This window comes from Opisthocomus hoazin, chromosome 9 (assembly GCF_030867145.1).
Source record: "Opisthocomus hoazin isolate bOpiHoa1 chromosome 9, bOpiHoa1.hap1, whole genome shotgun sequence".
In the NCBI taxonomy this organism is placed as follows: Eukaryota; Metazoa; Chordata; class Aves; order Opisthocomiformes; family Opisthocomidae; genus Opisthocomus; species Opisthocomus hoazin.
In genome coordinates, this window is record NC_134422.1 from 41,014,754 (window position 1) to 41,037,377 (window position 22,624).

The 22,624-nt window shown below is 47.5% G+C and overlaps 1 protein-coding gene and 1 long non-coding RNA gene across 6 annotated transcripts in view; one reads left to right on the forward strand and one right to left on the reverse strand.

Annotated features, from left to right (window-relative positions):
* The window catches only part of AKAP19 (A-kinase anchoring protein 19), a 52,035-nt gene that overhangs the window by 5,798 nt on the left and 23,613 nt on the right, over window positions 1-22,624 (forward strand). For 3 of the 5 annotated variants that reach the window (XR_012764999.1, XM_075429963.1, XM_075429959.1), the window contains exon 1: window positions 21,591-21,678. The gene's annotated coding sequence lies outside the window, so the exon portion shown is untranslated. Of the gene's footprint in view, window positions 1-706; window positions 1,026-5,073; window positions 6,467-6,965; window positions 7,117-7,420; window positions 7,498-16,811; window positions 16,887-21,590; window positions 21,679-22,624 lie in introns of those variants that run through there. The other 2 variants (XM_075429960.1, XM_075429961.1) reach the window with 2 other exon arrangements.
* LOC142362365 (uncharacterized) lies at window positions 7,845-20,916 on the reverse strand. Its single transcript, XR_012765000.1, has 3 exons — window positions 18,958-20,916; window positions 16,189-16,267; window positions 7,845-7,918 (listed from the first exon to the last, which is right to left on the reverse strand). It is a non-coding gene; the product is annotated as an uncharacterized LOC142362365 (long non-coding RNA).

Genomic DNA, 22,624 nt, shown 5'->3' on the forward strand with positions numbered 1-22,624 from the left:
CTCTTGGCTTGCCCAAGAGATGCTGCTGGACGTAGGCTTCGGGGAAGTGGTATGGGGTTCCCTTCAGCTCCTGGCGGGCTCTTGCCCTGCTGGCCATCTCCTTGCTGCCGGTGGCTTTTCTGCTGCCCTGTGTAACCGTACATGTGGAAGGGACCAAAACCGCCCCGTCGCTTGCTTCTCTCCTACGGATTCCAGTACGTGTTGCTCCAGATCCAACCAGATACACTAGTGGAAATGAACTCTAGGAACAGACAGGGAAATATATTCCCACTAGGCTCATTAAAAACTTTTAAGGAAGGATGCGATTAGAGTGAAAGCTGCTGTTTTTTCCGAGTTCTTTTGTATTCAGGATTTCATTCTGCAGCCTTAGCTGTGGTGTCTATCTTATAATAAATCTGATAAAAGAGCCTCGTTAGATACCTGTTTAATTCTGAGCGCTCTGCCCTTGTTACAGGATGCTTGAAATACCAAAATGCTTGGTCTCGGTAGTGCTGGCTAGGAGAATGCAGGTGTGTTCTCTAGGGCGCGACTCCTCGAAGGGGACGTTTTGGGCCCGGAGGTCAGCGATTTGGTATGAGCGGCCTGTCCTCTGCTGGGTTGTTCGGGAACGGCATCCGCTGGGAACATCGGGGCCACCGCTCGGAAGAGCTGTCTTCTTTTCCACCTTCTTCCCCCTCTTATTTTTTTTTTTTTTTTTTTTTTAAAGTTAACAGATTTTCTTAACAAAACCAGAAAAATGCAGTTTGGCAAAGTGCCGTGAATCTGACCCTGCGTAATCCTGCGCGGTGCCGTAATGGAAGGAATTCATGAACTCTGTGGATGGGAAGATAGCTCGACGTGGGATAGATTTGGCCCTTCGTCTCCAGCTACCCCTGGCTGCCCTCCCTAGGGCCTTCTTCGCCTTGGTCCCGCTCCGTGGCGCTGCCTCTGCTGAGTACAGACCAAATGGGAACAACCTGAAACACCTGGAACCCCCTCGTCTGGAAGCGGGGACTAAAACCACACCAACATAATGCTGTACAGGGGTAAGAACGGCTTTGTTTCCTCTTCTGATTTTTGTAAGCAGAGGAGCTGGCTTTGAAGTTAAGTCTTCTGAAACTCTGAGCGTTGGGAGCAGTGAGTTCATGAATACATTGAATTCTAATGGTTAAAATAAAACCAGTTTTCTCGGGCTGCGAGCCTGGTGTATCGCTCCCAGCAGTGTGCATCTGCAGCGGTGGCACATTTGCTGAACTCCTTTTAAGGTGGGACTTCATCAGTCACACTGTCATACTTCTGAGGATACTACAGGGTGATTATTTCACGAGGAAATAGATATTCAAAACGTACAGCAGTGTTCTCTCCTGGGTGCTGCCGTGCCCACCGGGATCGGCCAGGCGTACTCACACCGTGCATTGATTTCTGCACCCGCTGCAAAGGTGTTCGTCCCAGGTTTTTATAGATGGTGTTTAGATCCACGTTTAAGTGTTATAAGCAAAAATATCTCAAAAGCCAAAACAGCTCTAGAAGTTGTAAGATATTTCTTGGAAATACTCTGAGTATTGTCTACTGTGTATAAACGTACAAACCTTCAGTTGCGCTGTAGTTTTAGATGTTTTTAGGAATCTGCTTTAAACCTGATACAAAAAGGAAGATTGTCTTTCAGACTGAAGAGCGGCAGATTGTTTAAAATGCATAGCAGGAGAAGGGGAGGCGATGAGAAACATAACAACATGATCTTGCCCGTGGAAGTTGTTTCCAAAATACTCAGTAATGCAAGCACGATAAAGAGCAGTAATACCAACTAGTTTCTACCTCAGAGCGACACAGGATGAGGGGATAATGATTTTTCCTGCTTACAAAGCTCGTTTAGGAATACGTGGATCACAGTTCTTGCCCAAAGGTGTGCGCTTCAGCTGATCTCCAAGGAAGCAGAAAAAATAACGTGAAATTACGGTGCAGCTTCTCTTTTCCCTGCTGCCACGTGCTGATCCACAGTCAGGTTTAGGCAGGATGATTTGAGGTGGGAGCCTCTCCAATCCAGTGAAAAGTGGTGGTAATGTTCTCAAAGAAATCCAACGACATTCAGAGCCGCAGTCACCCACGAAGGCCTTTGAACCTGGCGTATCCATCAGCAAAGGAGCTGTTTAGTCGACAGAGCTAGGTTACCTGATTTAACCCCGGTGTTAAAAATGCTGGTAACGTAACTTTTCAAAAACCCCATAGAAAAATAAACGAAACAGCTAATTTTTTATGTTGGAATATAACATATTAAAGCTTTCAAAGTCAGTTAATAACAAAAGTGTATAATGGCAAAAAGCAGGCACAAAATGCTGTAGCTTCTGATGCTGCTGCTTCTATTGAAGTAAGACCCCAAAGAATCCGGTGGTATCTGTGAAAAACCCCATAGATAATAATGCGGAGACGTTCATAAATTCATAAATCATTTAAGATGCTTTAGAAGGCAAAGAACAGATCAGAGACCGAGTAAAACATCTTGATTATTTTGGTTCTCATTTGGAGGAGAACAACATAAATGATCACTTTTGTAAGAACTGAGGCACCTTTGAAGGATGTTCACATAGCTACTGAGACTGCACAGAGGTGTTGGGGCAACCAAGGGGAGAAGAAACACAGCTTTTACTCCCTCTTTTTTTTGTACCTTTCCTTATTTGTTGTTCACTCCTTATCTATGTAGTAAAGATGTTTCATATTTATGAGCTCCATTATGAAGCATCCCAGAAGAGCATCAATGGAAGGAGAGCGGCCCACACTGGCTAAAGCATTAGCTTTGCTGCCCTCTCCTCTTGGGAATTGTCTCCGTTAGCAGACACTTCCAATTCCTCACAATTTAAAGGCTGATGCTTTAAAAATTTACAAGTTTGTTTTTATTTTGTTTGTTGTTGTTTGTTTGTTGTTTTTATTGGGACTTGCAGGCTTTTCTCTCCCATCTGCCTGCTGATTGGCAGCATCAGCTAACTGGTTGATGAGAAACAAGGATAAGCCACAAAGGTATTGACTGTTTGGGTTTGTTACCTTCAGCAACAGGCTTTCAAACTCTCTCTGTCCTTCTGCAGATCCATAAAACCACTCTTCATGTAGGAGTTAACTCTTCATAGTCGTGTAGCAAAGAGCCCAGCTGTCACAGGGTATATGCCCTGCGCTCGTGGAAATGATGTAAAGATTTAGTATTCTTTACTGACTATGCAAATAATTGAAAGGATGCTTGAAAAACATAATTCATATAGTAGATTTGAAATATTGTAGTAGATGCACTATCGAGGGAGGGGATTCTGCCCCCCTGCCCCGCTCTGGTGAGACCCCCCGGGAGTCCTGCGTCCAGCTCTGGAGCCCTCAGCACACGACAGAGCTGGAGCTGTGGGAGCGGGGCCAGAGGAGGCCCCAGCAATGATCCAAGGGCTGGAACCCCTCTACTGGGAGGAAAGGCTGGGAGAGCTGGGGCTGCTCAGCCTGAAGAAGAGAAGGCTCCAGGCAGACCTTAGAGCAGCTGTCAATACCTGGAGGGGCCTGCAAGAGAGCTGGAGAGGGGCTTTGTACAAGGGCATGGAGGGACTGAGGGGTCATGGCTTCAAACTCATAGAGGGGAGATTGAGATTAGATATAGGGAAGAAATTCTTTACTCTGAGGGTGGTGAGACCCTGGCCCAGGTTGCCCAGAAGCCCTGGCAGTGTCCAAGGCCAGGCTGGACGGGGCTCTGAGCACCCTGGGCTGCCCAGGGCAGAGGGGGTGAAACGAGATGAGCTGTAAGGTCCCTTTCAACCCAAACCACTCCATGATTCTAGGATTCTGTGTTGCTTCAGGGTTTAGTTTTAAGGCGTACTGCCATAATGTTACCTGGACTAGGCATGCTCCTGTTAATGAAGGCTAGAGAATGGCTTCTAGTGAGTGGATCTGGAAGAGTTCATAGAAAAAAATATTCCTGGGATACCCAGATTAATACGTACAGAGTTATTTGTACGCTGCACTACTGACTTTGTGATAAGTGCGCAAAGGCTGTTTTCTCTCGAGTGAACTTTGTACCAGGATATATTTCGTGCACAAATCTGAGGAACTTCAAGTGGCAGTTCACAACTGTTTCTGAAGTTTTAACAAATAAGGAAAAACAAAGTCTTGCTGCACACGAAAGCCAAGGTTATGATCAATTAAAAATATGATAGTCTGACCAAAGTTGTAAGGCTTTGTAGCGCATACTGATTAAAAGAGATGGATGGTGCAACTGGGAATGCAATGCAAAATGGAAATAAAATTGACCGTATGAAATGACTTCGTTACTACAAATTATTGAAGTAGCTCAACATTAAGAAACTGAAGCATTTTGTCATCTTGTGCAAAGCCTCTAGAACAGAAGAAAATTGATTAATAACTATTGAATTGTGCAGTTGGCTGCTTTGCTAATTCTAAAGTTTGATTGATGTATCCAATGACTTAATAACTCTGAGAAAGCAGTGTGGTACATTTTAATATTCCAGTAATAACTTGGTAGAGAGAAATCGCTTTGCTAGAACCGAAACTGTGTTAAAAATACTACGTTTGTATACATGTAGTTGGGAGGGAGTGTACATATATATACACACATAGGTTTTCACTGGATGTTCAACCAAAAGAGCAGGTTCTCTGCCCAAAAGCTTGCTTATTGTTACTTACTACGCTGGTTGGCTTGATAAAAGAGATTGCCTTTCCATATAGCCCTTTCTTCCATCAATCAATCAATCAGGCATTAGCTAGGAGGAGGACCATAATGTCACTAAATACTGCCCAGAATTGTGCTCCACGATGAACGGTACACATTTCTTATAAGAAATAAGGTCTGTCAAAATCATAAGGAGGAGTTACTTGTTTCAGTATGTATTTGGGATTGTATGAAATGTATATTTGTTGTACAGGTAGGAAGGATATTGTACTTGGAAATTATAATTATTTAACCACAGATATATCTTCTTGCACTCTGGATTGAGATTTGGTGTCAGCGGATATTGATATAAATTAATAATCTAATCTACTAATCATAAATCAAATTAACAGCTCATTACCTGAGCATTGCTGTATAGGGTTAAATTTCGTTTTCTCTTTCAGCCATTCAGCATTACTAACGTGTAATAAAAAGAGGAGAACTGATAGCCAGTTTTGTAGCCTCTGCTGTGAGTGACGCTGAATGCTCAAAGCAGCATGTTTTGAAAGGGCGTTATCTGCGTGTCACCTCGGAAAGCTCTGCCAAGTAAGATGCTCTGTGTGTGAAGAAGCTCTTTGAACGGTCTCAAGCTGTGTTAGTCCAAGTGACACAGGACAACGCAGCACACGTGCGAACTAACAGGCTCTTCGTCCTATCAGCAGCTGCCGCGGCACAGCCCAGGATTTTATGTTTATTTTCTAGGAGGGAATCTAATCTTCTCTGTTAGGAAGGTAACTTCAAGGCGTTGGTCACTGGGAGGGAAGCGTGGCTGGATGGTTGCTTGTGCTGGAAGGAAGGGTAGGAGCACGCTTGCTGCAAAGGCGCTGAAGGGGCTCCTGGCCCAAGGAGGAACGCCTGCGTTAGGGTCGCGGTGGCCTGGCCAAACTTCTCCTCTTCCCAGACAGAAAAATCACCCCATGCTATGGGGGTCTTTTTTCACTTCAGCTTTCTCACAGCATGGTCTCTGTGGAGTTTTTAATTCGATATAGAAGGAGACAGCACGAGAACACACAACAGAAGGATCCCAAATCGCAGGAATTTGTGGAGGGTGAGGAGAGACTGACAGGCAGTCGGCAGCTCCTGGCTGGGATCCCGAGTAAGAGCTGCTGAGCACAGGAACGGCGGCTCCTCTTCTCCCAGCTGCAGGTTGCGGTGATGGGAAACAAATATTTCTCAATCTTCCAGCGATGGACGGAGCCTGAAGTGTGTTATTGAAGCTTTAATTTGGGGGAGGTCGGATTCCCTCTCGGGACAAGGCACGTATCCGAGCTTTTCCTTGGGAGCGACTTTCCTCACCTTTGTGCTTCCCCAGGGTTACAAAGCGGTGGAACCGGCTCACCCAGACACACTGACGCTGCCCCGTTTCGGCTGGTTGGCTTGGAGACCTGGCTAGAGAACTGAACTGGTTTTACGTTATCTACACTGGTTCATTTGCCTCCCACAGCAAAGCTGAGGTATCCGTCGCGGTTTGCTTCCAGATATTCTGTTCACCAATTTCCATAGCCGCGGCCGTTATAAAGAGTGTGGGTTTGAGGGCTTGGTTTGGGCGTTTTTGCAAAGCCTCTTTTGGCATTCTACGAAGGATCAGAGGAAGAGGAGGTGTTTGAACAGAGAACCACGACACAACACCAATCTGGTTGACGAGTAGTAATCGACAAGAAAGCTGATGGGGCTCGGGACAATTCTGGTGAGCGTCAGAGGAGTCGCACGCCTCCAGAGCAGGTTCTGCATCCATGTGACAAAATCAGTCAGGACCCAAGAGTTCGAGTTCTTTTCATCCCAGTTCAAACAAGCCTGGTAAGCTTTCTCTGCTTTTGTGAGGATACAATGCAAATTTCTTTTAAATATCTCATTGTTGGCTCTCTGGGTTATATTCCTAGATCTATTTCAGCCATTCAACTTCTTAAGCACTAACATTCAGTTAATTTATATTTCTGCACTTACTAATAGCTGGTTCCTTTATATTTGTGGGCATCTTATGCATTGCATTCACCTGGCTGTACCCAGAGGTGTGAGGGGAAGCGTGGCTACCGGGAGTGCAAACTGGACTTCCTGAATCCCTCTTCCGCCTCTCGTCTCTGCGTTCTCTCCTCCGGGTCTCACCGATTTCTGTCGTTTTGTGGTTAAACTGTTGTTAAGCTGCAGGTTCTGTGAAATATGGCCCTTTCTGTTTTCTGCTGTTTAATTAGTAATCCACCCATTTTGGTTGAGGCTGTGAAATCGGAGAATAAGATGCATGTACTTAACATGTAACCAGGTCCTTCAAGTCTGCTGTAAAATACCTTTTCTTTACCAGAATCACGTGCACTAGGAAATTGTCTAATCCTCAAGAAACCTCTGTGAGCCTGCAGAATAATCTGCCACCCCACAGCTCCTCGCCTTGAGCTCCGCTAAGGACTGGCTTCAGCATCAAAGCCTGAGATCAGAAATCCTTTCCAACCTTTAAGGTGCGCATTACAGTAAGCGTAGGTGTTCTGAATCCCTTACAACGGCAGCATCTCCTGTGGGCGCATTAGGTACAGAGATTTCTCTTTTTTTAAATCACTACGGAATTTCCTTCCTTTCCTTTCCATTACATGGTCTATTGTACTTTTTCTACGAGAACTAGAAAACAGCAATTTCTTACCTGCCGCCTCTGCTCCATGCATAACTTTAGATAATTTATCATGTTCTTTCTTTTCTATAGTAAATAGCTCTGCTTTTTCAGTAGTAGTGTTTCAGCCCTGTGTCATTTTTGTTTCCCTTCTCTAGGGTTACTCCGTGAGGAGCTTGTTTTAAGATGGAGTAATCAACAATATTCTGCAAATGTCTACAGTACTTCAGGCAAGGTAAGGTGCTGGTTACACAGCTGTAGATGAACGATGGTTGTCTTATATTTACCCATTCTGCACACTAGTATTTGTAAGTAACAAAAACTACCTACACGTGGAACAGAAGTTTTGAACTGAGCTATTCAGGGTGGCAATCTCTTGAAATAATAATTTTTTTAATAAGAAAAGTAAACATAAAACCTGGTAAGCTTTGCAAGTCATTGAGTTCTTCCTTCTGGCTGCCTGCCTGTTCAGTAATCCCAGCTGAACAGTTTGCTCTGTACGTCTGTTTGACTGGAAGGCAGAAAGTATTTTTCCCAAAGCGTTTCCAGTTTCGCTATGGTCAAGCCTCAGGAGAGCTGCGGCTCTTAAAAGCAATGCTAAATTGTTCCACTTTGGGTGGTTCTGGCTGCTTCCATGACGTGGAAATTTCTTGCCTCTAAAAAAGAAATTTGCACAGGTTAAATTTGTCTAAACAACGTATTATTAAGTTTTTAAAAATCATGTAATAGTTTTAAATACTGCACTTGAGTTTACTGGGGTGACAATTACAGTGCTAAATACTTTATCAGTGACGTCCCTCAAATGTAATTTAACAGTGAATAAGAAGCCAACATTTCTCACAGGTGAGATTGTATCACATAGACTTTGATTTTCTGTATGAGATCTTAAATCTACCTTTCCTTACAAGGTAAAAATCAGAATAAGCTAAAATAGTTTTTACTACTACCCAGTGCTGTTTATACTTAATATTGCCTATGATATTGCCTGCTGCATAGCTAAGACTTCAGGAACTAAGTCAGAATAAATTTACTTTCCATCTGCTGTATGTATGAGTCTAGGAGCAGCAGAAGTATATTTAAAGAAAAAGAGAAAAAAGTTTCAGAGCTTAAATAAACAGACTTTGTTCACTTGGCTGACACTAGTGACGACTTTGAGAAGCGGCTGAGAATCTTCCACAATGCTTCTCGTGACTGCTGTAGCACTGAGTCTTTGGGGTCTTGATTTTGGGGGTGAGGGTGGCGTATGGATACTGTTGTGGTGACTTGTGATGGACATCAGCGTGCCCATGTAAACGTTTTGAACACTGTGAAATCCATAGCAGGGTTAAGAAAAAAAAAATCAGTTTTCTGCTAGGGAGAAGAAAGAAGCTGTATCAATATCCAGGGAGATGCAAACAGTTTTTAACATTCTTCATACACGCCTACAATACTGACAGGGTCCGATGCAGGGAGTTTGTAGCATGAAGTACCTTTCTTCTTTCCAAGGATGAAATAGCGATCCTAAATTTGAAGCATAATGAAGATCCAAAAAAGCCACAGTGCTGGCTGAAGAGACCAAATCTTGTGTGCAATTCCATTCCCTAAGAAGCAGATACCCAGAGCCATAAGTAAATACCAATAAAACCTGGCAAAATATCACTGAAGACAAAATATTCCAAAGGCAGCACTACCCAAATCCTTTGAAACTGATTTAAAAGATCATATGGACTTCCAAAGGCTGCGTGGATCAAGCCCTAAGAGAAGTCAATTCTTGACTTTAAGTTCCAACGGCCTTTGCCCTTTTGCATCAAGCAGGAGCTCCTTCCAAAAATAATTTCCTGAATGCAGATGACCTGTTGTAGCGCTTACCGCTTGGGGGATAATGTTTGAAGCAGAAGTGAATCTTAAGTTAGTTGAAGAATCCACATGAAACTTGCAGCTTCCAATAACAGTGAAGCGAGTCTTCCATATATTGTTATAAACTTCAGTCCGAGGTGATTAACGGGGCTCACAGGCTGCTCTTGTGAGATGATAGAAGAGATATTTTTGCTGCCCCTCTGAGAGGGCTGGTGTTTCTAAATTATTTCCAAACAAGCATCATCCAAGCAGATGTTTCTCATTTTTTGCCTCACCTTAATAAAAGGGTGATGAATGCTCTTTTAACTGTGCTGTCATATGAACATCAAACAAATGTCATGACAGTGTGATGTGATAAGTGTGTGTGTGTGATATCCATGAAATAATACGTTATATTCACTAATATAAGTCAGTAATTTATCGTTGCTGTCAGCATGTTTGAAATCGAGTGCTTGAATTGTAAGTGTGCAGGGCATCTCGGAAGTAAATTCAACAGATCCATCTTCATTCAAGTTATTTGTACTTATAGTGGGTTTCTATCTAGCATATTTTAAATCAATTCTATCAAAAGGCTTTAGAAAAAATAATTTTACAAAGCCCTTTATTAATTAAAATAATGCCAATAGTCAATTAAGTGGCAAGTTGTTTACAGCCATAAACAAGTTGTAGTGGCCCAGGATCTTTCTGTGTAGAAAAACGTGATTGTCAGAGCTCAAAGAGTCAATTTGGGCGATGAGGAAAGGTTATTTGGTGTCAAAATCTTAAAACTTTGGTCTTGGCTCTCCTGAAATCAATGATAATTCTGTCTCTCACACCAATATGAATTCATCTCTTCATTACTTGAAATCTTGCTCTAAGGAGTGACTATGACAAACTGAAGGGGCAATTTTCTGGGTCTGCAACGCTGTGTTAAGACAGCGGAGCCAGCTCCGGATGAGCTGACGCATCCCTACTGTCAACGCAAGACGGAGCCGTACAGCAGAGTACGACGGCGCGTGCCCAGTGCTGTACCCCAGCCTGCTCAGAGCCAGCTCAGATCTCTCCGCACAGCCCTTTACTGCGCGCACACGTTAAGCCTACGCATTTCCCACCCGTTCCCCCTCATTGTCCCTCATTTCCCCGCTGTTGAATACTTGCAGGATAGCTGCAAGACCAAAATGTGTGATGTTCCAAGATGTTGCGGTGACGAGACCTCTGTAGGTGTGTAGGCAGCAAGGTAAGGTGATGGCAAGGGGTACAGGGTGCAGAAAGTAAGCAGTTAATTAATTACTGATAGTATGCTGTGCTGTTCATAGATGAGAGAGATAAAAATACTAAATATTCTTCTTTGGCTGAAACTATTCATCCTGATTCATCCTCTCTGATTCAGAAGAACTGAGGCTTGAAATGCGTGTCTGTCTGGGGGTACTGTTGACGCCCGCTGAAAAGAATTTGTCAGACCATGTGTGTTTGTGAGCTCGTGGCCAAGCTGCTGAACAGCTCCTTCCGTTCACTAAATGCGGGCTTGTTTTGGAGCTGAGCGATACAAGTTTTGCTGTGGAAATTGCATCCAGTTGTTGGCTTCTCGTCACAGAGTCACTATTTGACTAAATTTTTCCAGCTAGTGCCGCGTACAAGTAGGATCTTGAACTTTGAACTATGCGAGATGAACAATGTTTAATTCAGACATCAAAAAGCAGACTCGGGGGCGAGGGGAAGAAAGGAGAGCCAGAAGGAGAGTGAAAAGTTATTCAAGTCAGTAGGAGTGAAGTTCCAATATTGAGCTGTAGGGTTTCTGGCAGAGCACCTGGGATAGGACAGCCTTGCTGGGCTTCTTGTGATCCGTGTGTCTCTCCGAGATTATAATTACCTTTCCTGTATTGACTACTTTATAACATCGGAAAACTTAACCATATAACGGTTTGCTGAAACAAAGTGCAAGACAGCTCTTGGGTTTATGAGCCCTTGGATCATCGCAGATTATTTGTGTACAAAATTATATATCTATATAAAACTATATATACGTAACTGTGTATGTTTCGTTGTTGAAACTGGGAACTGCATCCCATGCTGACACGATGCAGGATGCCTGGTGCGTCTTGACAGGTGTGCTCTGCAAGAGCCAAAGCCTGATCCGGATAGGTTTAATTCTCATCTGCAACTTTATCTCACTTTTCTCACACATGTTTCTGCTCGGAGAGCAAAGGCAGCAGCAGTTGATACCCGCCGAGGTGTGCTCTTCTGTGAGCCAAAATTTTCTGGAAAATGGAGGGACACTGGAGCTACCGCCATCAAGCTTCTGGTGGCAAAATCTGTAGCTTTAGGGGTTTTTTGGCCGGCCCCTATAAACTTGATTTGGCCTGGTTTTATTCCAGTCCAAACCCCATTTGTAGGCCACTGCTTAGCCATCCCCTCTCAGTGCATTTTGGCAGTGTGCTTCTGGGCATTAATTTTTGCTGTAGCGTCTGGCTTTCCCCTAGCTCAAGCCCCTGCCCATCCCAAACCTACGAGTGTACCCACCGCCTGTCCGAAGAGAGCCCAAGATCTCAGGTAACACTGACAACTAAAACCTAGGTCTTAATCCTGGATTTATCCTGTCCCAACGCTTATTCCCCAAACCCTTTACTATTTCAACTCATACCCTAGTAGCATGCCAGCTCAATTGATATTTTTTTAGCAGTAGCTGATCGTAAGCTTCAGTGAGTTGTTTAGAGTGATGCATATCATCAGATCAAATATTTTGAGTCCTATCAGTCATAAAAACTTTTCTACATGTCATCAAAATTAGCTTTTCTTCAAAGCCCTGCTTTAATGAAATAAATTCGTAGGAGCTGTCTAACTTGGTCTTCAGCGAAAATATTCTCTCCACTGCTATATTTAAGGTAGGAATGGATATCACAAAAGTAACAAGAGACTGGGAAAACTGAGGCTTGAAAGCAGAACACTAGGCCATCTCCTAAAAAAGGGCTCCTGCAGTGTGCGCTCGCACCCTGTTGAATCTCTCGGTGTAGAGTGAGCGTTACACAGACCATCCAGAACTGACGTTCCTTTCAGCTGAATTGTCCTGTGATGCTCATCATGTCCTCAGGACAGTTTTTCTTCCCCCAGGACAAATTCCTTGTACCATGTTAAAAGTTAATTTTTCCTCCTGAAATCAAACTGCAAAGTTAGAGGTATTGGGGTCTACGTATACCGTGAATGAAATCCATTTTCTTATTTTCTTCTTTGCCGTGATGTGGTTATTTCTGTTTATGACCTCCAAAAACATTCTTCTGGCATCTTGCTGTATCATCTACGTACTGTCTCTGTTTCATGAGTTCTGATTTTAGGATTACGTGGCTGAAAACCTCTTGATACAGTGGAAAGGCAAGCTAATATTGGGTAGTAGCTGAGATAAGATGAGATCATTAGATCATTTAGGTATTGGATAGTATCTGTAGGTATCAAAATATTTATCATGTGAGGTAATCGTGACAGCTCTTTGTCAGTAAAGGAGACTCTTTTTAAAATGAGCTTCAAATGTATCTTCTCGTTTCAGTGACCATTGAAGTCATTTAGTGACTTTATAAAGGAATTTATTTGATGCTTGTGCTGCAAAAGGTGGTGTTGGTGTATGAGAGAGAGTACGTAGGGTGTGATCTCAGCCAGCATGGCAGTTCAGGGAAATGAAAGAGGCTTCAGCAGCAATAGCTCTGGTTTGGTCAACCATAAATCTCCCCCAGGGATGCGTATCCGCAGCGTCCGTACCCTTCAGTCCTCTGTCTTTGACCTGATGTAGCCTCTGAGGGAGCCTCTGCCCCGGCTTCTCTTGAAGGCATCTTCTGGCTCGTTTCCTATTGAAAATCCATTTGCTCTGTGCTTGAAAGGAGCCGGTTTTTCTCCCCGCTTCGTTAGCGCACCGACCAGTTCGGACTGCACCACAGGGTGAGTCTGCGGTGCTCTCCCCACGGGCTGCCTGTGCCGGGCCGGCAGCTGAACAGCAAACGAAATAAAAGCTGTCCCTCGGAGTGAGGGGGCACGCGTGCCTGCCCTCAAGGAACACGCAGAGACCGGGCTCTTAAAGCAGCGGGAGACGTCACAGCTGCTCTTGTGGCAAGATCGGGAGCTGGGCTTGTTCAGCCTGAAGAAGAGAAGGCTGAGAAGGGACTTTATAAATGCCTCTAAATATCTGCAGGGTGGGTGTCAGGAGGACGGGGCCAGACTCTGTTCAGTGGTGCCCAGCGACAGGACAAGGGGCAATGGGCACAAACTGAAGCAGAGGAAGCTCCAGCTGAAGATGAGGAAGAACTTCTTCCCTCTGAGGGTGATGGAGCACTGGAACAGGCTGCCCAGGGAGGCTGTGGAGTCTCCTTCTCTGGAGATATTCCAGACCCGCCTGGACACGGTGCTGTGCAGCCTGCTCTGGGTGACCCTGCTTCGGCAGGGGGGCTGGGCTGGAGACCCACAGAGGTCCCTTCCAACCCCGACCATTCTGTGATTCTGTGATTGGATCCTTAAATTCCTCTTATTTCTCTGTACTATTTCCCTTTGTGTGGCAATTTTTGTACAGTTACTGCTTTGTTGCTGCCCTCAGGGCTCTTAGTTTTTGGCGTGCCAGTGACCGTCCACATTTGATCTGATTTTTGCTTTTTTGCCAAACAACACTCAACTATCCCAAAGCTACAATTTTCCATGTAGAAAGAAGATGGCATTGTTTGCAGCCCGGTGTCGCAGGGAGGCCTGAGGTGTTGCAGTGCACATCCCACAGTCCGAGTTTATTCTGGGAGAGATCTAAATGTAAAAGATTTACCCGCTTTCTGTCTGTCCGGCTTCTCAGCTGACTGTAATTCTGGTGGGTGGCTTTTCAGTCACAAATCTCTTTTGATCCTCTAATGCCTCGTGTTTAGTTAATCCCCTCGCTGGGCTGCTGCCTGGTGTTTCCAGGGAGCCGCTTTGCCTGTCCTCCCGTGCTTCGTGTTTTACTGCTGTTAGATATCGGTAAACGAATAAAGAAAAGAGGACTTGCATGTAAATTAGGGATTTTTCTTCACCTTATTAGCAAAAATGTAAATAACGTTTGGTATTTACTGTTTTCTTGGTTCGTATGCAGACAGAATGTAGCTGCCTCTTTCCCCAGAGCTCCTGGGGAGTTTTCATTGCTGCTGACACTAAGCGTGAGGCAAGCATGGGGCTTTTATCATATAATAACCTTCACGCTTTAGAGCAACCTGGGAAAATTTGGCATGGTGAAACTGCTTTGTACCAGTCACCAGATACGTGCAAAAGTCTTGAATTTTTAGTGGAAGAAAAGAAGGTTATCAGGAGTAGTCAGCATGGATTCACCAAGGGGAAATCATGCCTGACCAATCTGATAGCTTTCTACGATGACATGACTGGCTGGGTAGATGAAGGGAGAGCCGTGGATGTTGTCTACCTTGACTTCAGCAAGGCTTTCGACACAGTCTCCCATGATATCCTCCTGGGGAAGCTGAGGAAGTGTGGGCTGGATGAGTGGTCACTGAAGTGGATAGAGAACTGGCTGAATGGCAGCACTCAGAGGGTTGTCATCAGCGGCGCTGAGTCTAGTTGGAGGCTGGTGACAAGTGGTGTCCCTCAGGGGTCAGTACTGGGCCCAGTCTTGTTTAACTTCTTCATCAACGACCTGGATGAAGAGTTAGAATGTACCCTCAGCAAGTTTGCTGATGACACCAAACTGGGAGGTGTGGTAGATACACCAGAAGGCTGTGCTGCCATTCAGCGTGACCTGGATAGGCTGGAAAGCTGGGCAGAGAGGAACCTGATGAGGTTCAACAAGGGCAAGTGCAGGGTCCTGCACCTGGGGAGGAACAACCTCATGCACCAGTACAGGCTTGGGGTGGACCTGCTGGAGAGCAGCTCTGCCGAGAGGGACCTGGGTGTCCTGGGGGACGACAGGTTAACCATGAGCCAGCAGTGTGCCCTGGCTGCCAAGAAAGCCAATGGGATCCTGGGGTGCATCAAGAAGAGTGTGGCTAGCAGGAGGAGGGAGGTTCTCCTTCCCCTCTACACTGCCCTGGTGAGGCCTCATCTGGAGTACTCTGTCCAGTTCTGGGCTCCCCAGTTCAAGAAAGATGAAGAGCTACTGGAGAGAGTCCAGCGGAGGGCTACGAGGATGGTGAGGGGACTGGAACATCTCCCCTACGAGGAGAGGTTGAGGGAACTGGGTTTGTTCAGCCTGAAGAAGAGAAGGCTGCGAGGGGACCTTATAAATGCCTACAAATATCTGAAGGGTGGGTGTCAGGAGGATGGGGCCAAGCTCTTTTCAGTGGTGCCCAGTGACAGGACAAGGGGCAATGGGCACAAACTGAGGCACAGGAAGTTCCGTCTGAACATGAGGAGGAACTTCTTCCCTCTGAGGGTGATGGAGCACTGGAACAGGCTGCCCAGGGAGGTTGTGGAGTCTCCTTCTCTGGAGATATTCAAGACCCGCCTGGACGGGGTCCTGTGCGGCCTGCTGTAGGTGACCCTGCTTCGGCAGGGGGTTGGACTAGATGACCCACAGAGGTCCCTTCCAACCCCTACTATTCTGTGATTCTGTGATTCTGTAATTTGATTTTTTTAGCTTAAAAACAATTTTTCTTCTAGGTACGCTTCTAGAGCATACGGCGCGTATAAATGAGGCTTTACGTTACAAAAGCATCTCAGTTTTTTGAAGGAAGGAAGGATACACTTGTATCTGGTGCGACTAACAACCCAAATGTCGATTAATCCCAATCCAAATGTGGATTAATCCCAGGCTTTCTCTTACAAAGTTCTGTCTGGTGTCCTCCTCCAGCCCGAAAGCCTTTTTCCTCTATGTCCGTAGGCCCAACTCTCATCCTGCTTTTACCTCCCCGTATGTAGGCTATGATGAACGTGTCTTTCTGCACTGTAAGAGCACGGTGAAAGATGTAACCTGCGTCAGATAGCTGTGTTGTTCAGAGTTTAACACTTACTCTGCCTTATCAGTGTTTCTTGATCCATCTGCTAAACCAAGGTGTAAGATGGGAGAGGTACAAAACTGACGGAGAACGGACAAGCGGAGATTTATTCCAAACAGGCGTCAGGTTTCTGACTGAAAAGCAGAAATAAGGAAAGCATTTTCAGGCCTTACCTTGCAGAAAACAGAGAACAAAAGCTTCCACCGGCTCTCTCTGACTTAATGTTTTCTTGTAAACTTTGTCTTCTCTGTCCTACAAAAGACACCAGTATATTTTCTTAATGGTGTCCTTTTTGACAGTGTTTCAGCGGGATGCAGTACGATATCGGCTCTTGACAACATTACAGGTTTTATCAAACAACCAAGATGCATTTTGTGAATTAACTTTTGGTTTAAAGATTCCTGAAATTGCCCAAGTAGAATTCCACTATAAACTTTCTATTAATTTCTGGAGTAACAGCTACCACACGTTGAAACAAAAGAATCCGAGTATTACATTCAATTGGCTAAAAAACTGTGCTGTCTAGAAAGGTGTAATTTATTTTATAACATCTCTTCTGGTTTCTTCTGCTTTATTACTGATTAGTGTAGCTGTTATATGAGAGAAAAGAATTAATACCCACACATTGCATCTTGTTTTGTTTGGGCGGAGCGCCTTTATAGTATAACATATTGTCATAATTAATTTTTTAGCACGTTTGTAAGTATCTAGACAAGTTCTAAGTAAATAATGATGTTTCTCAACAGAAAAGTTGGCAAATACGGTGGCTTAAATAGTTCCAAATGTTTTCGCACAGGTGTTGGAGGGTGGGATGAATTACTGCGACTCGGCCCCCGTCCACTGAAATCCAGCAGCACGTGCGGAAGTGCAAGTGCGTGAGTACAGCTGAGCACGCCAAGTTTTGCTGCTAAATGGGGTATTTCACCCATCCTGGGGGGAAAATGGGTCTTTCTCCAAATATCTCATTGCGATCGTGATGAAGGCTGATGACGGGAGTCAGCTATTGCCACGAGGTGCTGGGGATTCATTAACGTGTACAAGGGTGTGTAGTGATAGGACAAGGGGGAACGGCTGTAAACTAAAAGAGGGCAGATTTAGATGAGATATTAGGAAGAAATTCTTCACTGTGAAGGTGGTGAGGCACTGGCACAGGTTGCCCAGAGAAGCTGTGGCTGCCCCCTCCCTGGCAGTGTCCAAGGCCAGGCTGGATGGAGCTCTGAGCACCCTGGGCTGGTGGAAGATGTCCCTGCTCATGGCAGGGGGGTTGGCACCAGATGATCTTTAAGGTCCCTTCCAACGCAAACCATTCTATGATTCTATGAATATACTGATGGTTCACGCTGTTTTTCTTTGAGCTACAGCAGTATATGCACATTCAGGTAACAAAAAAAAAAGAATCAAATTGATAGCAGTGGGTTAAATGTAGTATTTTAAATATTCGGGGTATCTTCAGGCAAGAAAGTGCAATTAGGGTTTACACTTGTGTTCTAAACTTAAAGTTAAAAACTGTCAAACTCTTTTTTGAGAGCAGGAGGATGGGATGTTCCGAAAAAAATTGTGATCTAGGAATCAGTGTTGTGCCCTGAGGTTGGGAGCAAATGTGCCGTCGCCACTGTCACGTACTTTTGCAGGAACAGAGTTGGAAACTAGGGCAGCCCCGAGTGATTTCACGGACTGTGCTTGGGCACGCTCTAACCATACTTGGCCTTACTGTTCATCAACGTGGTTGCAGACATCAAGGAAATATTTGAAGAAAATAGGAGCTCTGAGAAAAGGCTTTGATAAATCTCGGTTGTGCACAGAATGCGAGGGCAATCCATAATAGAACAAGAAATAGGTAAAAAAGAGAGGAAAAATCCACAGCCAAGGGAAGGAAGACTCTTCCCATCAACAAAGCTTTTGAAAACAGCGCGCTGATTTAAAAGGCGGCCCCTTTAGCCTGTAATGCTGGTCGTGGCAGTGAAGCAGACCTTGGCGTCGTGGTTTTGATTTTGAAGCTCCACCGACGCACCTGATTGCGAGGTGCTAAGAACGTGTCGGGTAAAACACTGAGGCTTTTGGATTATTAGGAGGTTTTAGTCGATGAGAAAACTTTGGAGTTTTTTAGCTCTTCAGCCCCTGCATTGATTCTTTTCAGAGCGCGTAACATTTTCCAGCCCGTACAGTTAGTGGATTACTGCACGTACAAATAGATTTTGTGAAGTCACCCCGTGACCGTGGGCACTCTGGGCGGCAGCTACTGGGGCAGAGGATCCTTGTCCCAGCTGCCCTGCTTGAACCCGTCAGCTGCAACAGAAATAGGCGCCGGGGAATACCCTCTTCTGTACAGGTGTATGTTTAAAAAAAACCCCAAACAACTGAGAAACGGAGCAAGTAGGAAGCGGGTCGTTCAGCGACTAGGGACCGAGTTAGCCGTTGGATGTGGACACCTCCAGTACTCCTCCGTGGAGTTTTTGCGGTCTTGAATGCCGCATCCCACGTCAGTGGGTTCTTAAATTAAGTCAAGCGCGGCACCGAGCCAACGCCGGAGCACGTGCTGCGTTTGCCCACCCGGGCAGCCACACAGGACGGGTCAGAAGGTGTGGGGGAAAGCTGGCGTGGTTGTACGTCGGGCACGGGTGGAAGGGGAGGGGGCTGAGATGTCGCCAGGCAGAAGAGGATGGGAGTAGTATGGAAATAAGAGTAGGATATTGCGGGTTTGTGGGACATAGAAGGCTTGGAGGGGGAAGAGTTCGCATATGTGGAGAAGCCGTGATGGGTAGCGGGGTGGACAGGAACTGTGAAATTCTACCAGAGGGAGGGAGGGAGGGAGAAACCAGGTTTCATTTATTCTGTAGCTCTCGGACAAACTCATTCAAAATTTGCCCTGTCCCATTCCTCTGGTCCAGAGGTTGGTATGTGACAAATTTCACACCAGAAGACGCAGTTCAGCAATCTCTTACCTGAGTTCCTCTGAAACTTCAGCACAGCTGACATCTGCTCTGGCAGCCGCTGCTGTTCCAGCGATGCCGATACGAGCAGCGTTCGGTAACTTCCGTGGTTCCGTTTGCACCGTTTTCCTCTTGTTGCAGAGGTATTTGTGCTGCGTGCACCTCACTGTTGGAAAGTGCTGGTATGGCTCTGGGGACCTCCAAGCAGCTCTCCCTCACCGGGGCGAACACGTGCACGTGGAGCAGGGCCTGCCAAGCATTTTAGAGGGTTCGCCCTATATTACAGGAAGATCTAGCCAACTCTAGCAAGTAAATAACGAATAAAAATAGCTAATAAACTAAACTTCAGATCGTATGACAACAAAACCATCAAACTAGGTTCAAAATGATTCCTTCTGGAGGGAGACTGCCTTCCTTGCAGCTACAGGAAGGTGCTTTCAGCCACTCAGACTGGGGAGAGGGGTGCGAGAGGCAGCGTGACCTGGGAAACCGAGTCCCAGAAAGGCTTTGGTGCCTCTCTCCTCCCAAACCGGTTCGTGCGGAGGGCAGGGGACCCCGGGGACGCACGGCCTCGCTCCCTGGGGGTCTGCTGCGCCCCTGAGGCTTCCGTGCCGGGGCTGGGGTACCTCAGATTTGGGCACTGTGGTTTTCAACATCGCAGCGCCTGTGTCTGTCCCCAGCTGTCCACACTGCGATGCTTTATGGGCTAAATATTTCCTCCAGCGCCTGGCCCGTGCCTTGCAAGCGGATGGGCCGCGTTTAAAAACACCGACTGCTTTGCTTGAGCCCAACGTGATAAGCTGTCACACGTACTCCGCAGCTAATAAAATATTAAATACCTTTTGGCACCCAGGAATAAATACAGAATCATACAGAACGGTAGGGGTTGGAAGGGACCTCTGTGGGTCACCCAGTCCAACCCCCTGCCAAAGCAGGGTCACCCAGAGCAGGCTGCACAGGACCTTGTCCAGGCTCAAACTTCTCGTCAGGCGCATCTCCCCCTCCTTGGCTCCCTGTGCCCCCCATGCTTTACACCGCCGTGGTGCTGCTCAGAGTGAAGGGCTCGTCGCTGGGCCATGGCGTGGGGCGGTGAGCGGTGCACAAGTGCTGTACGGTGGTTGCTATATGAGAGAGAGGACATAGGGTGTGATCTCAGCCAGCAAGGCAGTTCAGGGAAATGAAAGAGGCTTCAGCAGCAATAGCTCTGGTTTGGTGAACCATAAATCTCCCCCAGGGATGCGTATCCGCAGCGTCCGTACCCTTCAGTCCTCTGTCTTTGACCTAATGTAGCCTCTGAGGGAGCCTCTGCCCCGGCTTCTCTTGAAGGCATCTTCTGGCTCGTTTCCTATGGAAAATCCATTTGCTCTGTGCTTGAAAGGAGCCGGTTTTTCTCCCCGCTTCGTTAGCGCACCGACCAGTTCGGACTGCACCACAGGGTGAGTCTGCGGTGCTCTCCCCACGGGCTGCCTGTGCCGGGCCGGCAGCTGAACAGCAAACGAAATAAAAGCTGTCCCTCGGAGTGAGGGGGCACGCGTGCCTGCCCTCAAGGAACACGCAGAGACCGGGCTCTTAAAGCAGCGGGAGACGTCACAGCTGCTCTCGTGGCAGCAAGAGTCCACCCTTTCACGAGTTTGTCTGAACAGCTTAATTTCTTGAGGTTCAGAAACTGATCTTCCAGGCAAAGGTGGTTTGGGGCGTCCTCGGAGACACTCCCCGTTTCATAGCCATGGAGCATCTTCAGCCTTGTCTGTAAAAACACACCAAGAGCGCATTTCAGGGAGCGTGTTAGCTCTTAGGGGCAGGCTGATTTACTCAGAACAAAGCTGGGATGAGGCGATCACAGAATCACAGAATGGCCGGGGTTGGGAGGGACCTCTGTGGGTCATCTGGTCCAACCCTCCTGCCAAAGCAGGGTCACCTACAGCAGGCTGCACAGGACCTTGTCCAGGCAGGTCTGGAATATCTCCAGAGAAGGAGACTCCACAACCTCCCTGGGCAGCCTGGGCCAGTGCTCCGTCACCCTCAGAGGGAAGAAGTTCTTCCTCATGTTCAGCTGGAACTTCCTCTGCTTCAGTTTGTGCCCGTTGCCCCTTGTCCTGTCGCTGGGCACCACTGGAAAGAGTCTGGCCCCATCCTCCTGACACCCACCCTGCAGATATTTAGAGGCATTTCTAAGGTCCCCTCTCAGCCTTCTCTTCTCCAGGCTGAACAAGCCCAGCTCCCTCAGCCTCTCCTCGTAGGAGAGATGCTCCAGTCCCCTCATCATCCTCATAGCCCTCCACTGGACTCTCTCCAGTAGCTCCTCATCTTTCTTGAACTGGAGAGCCCAGAACTGGACACAGCACTGCAGATGGGGCCTCACCAGAGCAGAGCAGAGGGGGAGGAGAACCTCCCTCGCCCTGCTGCCCACACTCCTCCTGATGCACCCCAGGATCCCCCTGGCCTTCTTGGCAGCCATTGCACGCTGCTGCCTCAGGGTTGACCTGTTATCCCCCCGCGCTCCCTCTCCGCAGAGCCGCTCTCTCCAGCGCTGCGAGGATGAAGAGCGGGAGGAGCCAAGCAGAGCCTCCCCCCCCCCGGGTCTGTGTTACCGTTACCCGGTGGCGGGGCGGGGCGGGAGGCGCCGCTCCCTTCGGCAGCGCCGGGCCCCGCCCGGGGCCCGGCGCTGCCGAAGGGAGCGGCGCCTCCCGCCCCGCCCCGCCGGGAGAGCGGCGAGCGGCGGAGCGGAGCGGCGTGAGTAGCGGCGGGCATGGGGGGGGGGGGGTCGGCGGGGCAGGGCCGTGGAGGAGCGGGGCGTCGAGGTGGGCCCTTGAGGGCGGGCGGCGGTGAGGCCGAGTCCTGGCGACGGGGATGTCCCCCCCGGCCGCCCGGTCCGCCGGCCCCAGGGTGCGAGGTGTCTCCTCCTCTGCCGCCGCCACGACGCTTCCCGCCGCGGTCCAGCGCGCTGTGAAAAAGGCGTTTAGGGGCATCGCATCCTTCCTCGTAGCTCGGCGAGCGAGAAGCCAAACCGGGTTTCTAAATATAGCCATTAAAAAAAAGGGAAAACGCAGGGATTTATCCTATGGTCTTGACAAAGTAGCGTTTTTAACCTGCAAGTACAGGCAGACCGGCTTTTTTTCCCTGAATGTCGTTAAAATTCTTTCTTTGGGATCGCCGTGTCGCGCGGGGCGCTGAGCGGGGACGCGGTGCTGGCCGTGGGGGGCACGGCCGCCTCGCCCGGCCGCCCCGCTTCTCGGGCTCCGTCAGAAGGCGAAGCTGGCTCGTTAGGAGCGATGGGAGCTGAGAGGAGAAATACCGGGAGACGGACGGGTTTCTGAGGCTGACGCAGCTCTTCGTGGCAGTTCGGGGCTTTCACACAGCTGGAGCATCTGGTCGTTAACTCCTCGCTTTGTTCTCGTGCTCCCCGGCTGATTTCTGCCAACCGTCGGTAACGTCGTCGCGATTTGGAAACGCGGGGCCGCGTTTTCCTGTGCGTTTCTGCAAGAGAGGTGGAAAAAGAGCTCTTCTGTGGCGTTCCTAATTCTGATTCCTGGTTTTACAGCTGGCTTCTGCATGGGGAGGTTAAAGAACAGGATGGGGTTGCGTGCTGCTTTTCTTGTGCTCTTCTCTGGCTGATCTCGGGCAGATCCTCACCGTCTCCTTCCTCCTGACTCTCCCTCGCGTTAATCCAGCGGGGCTT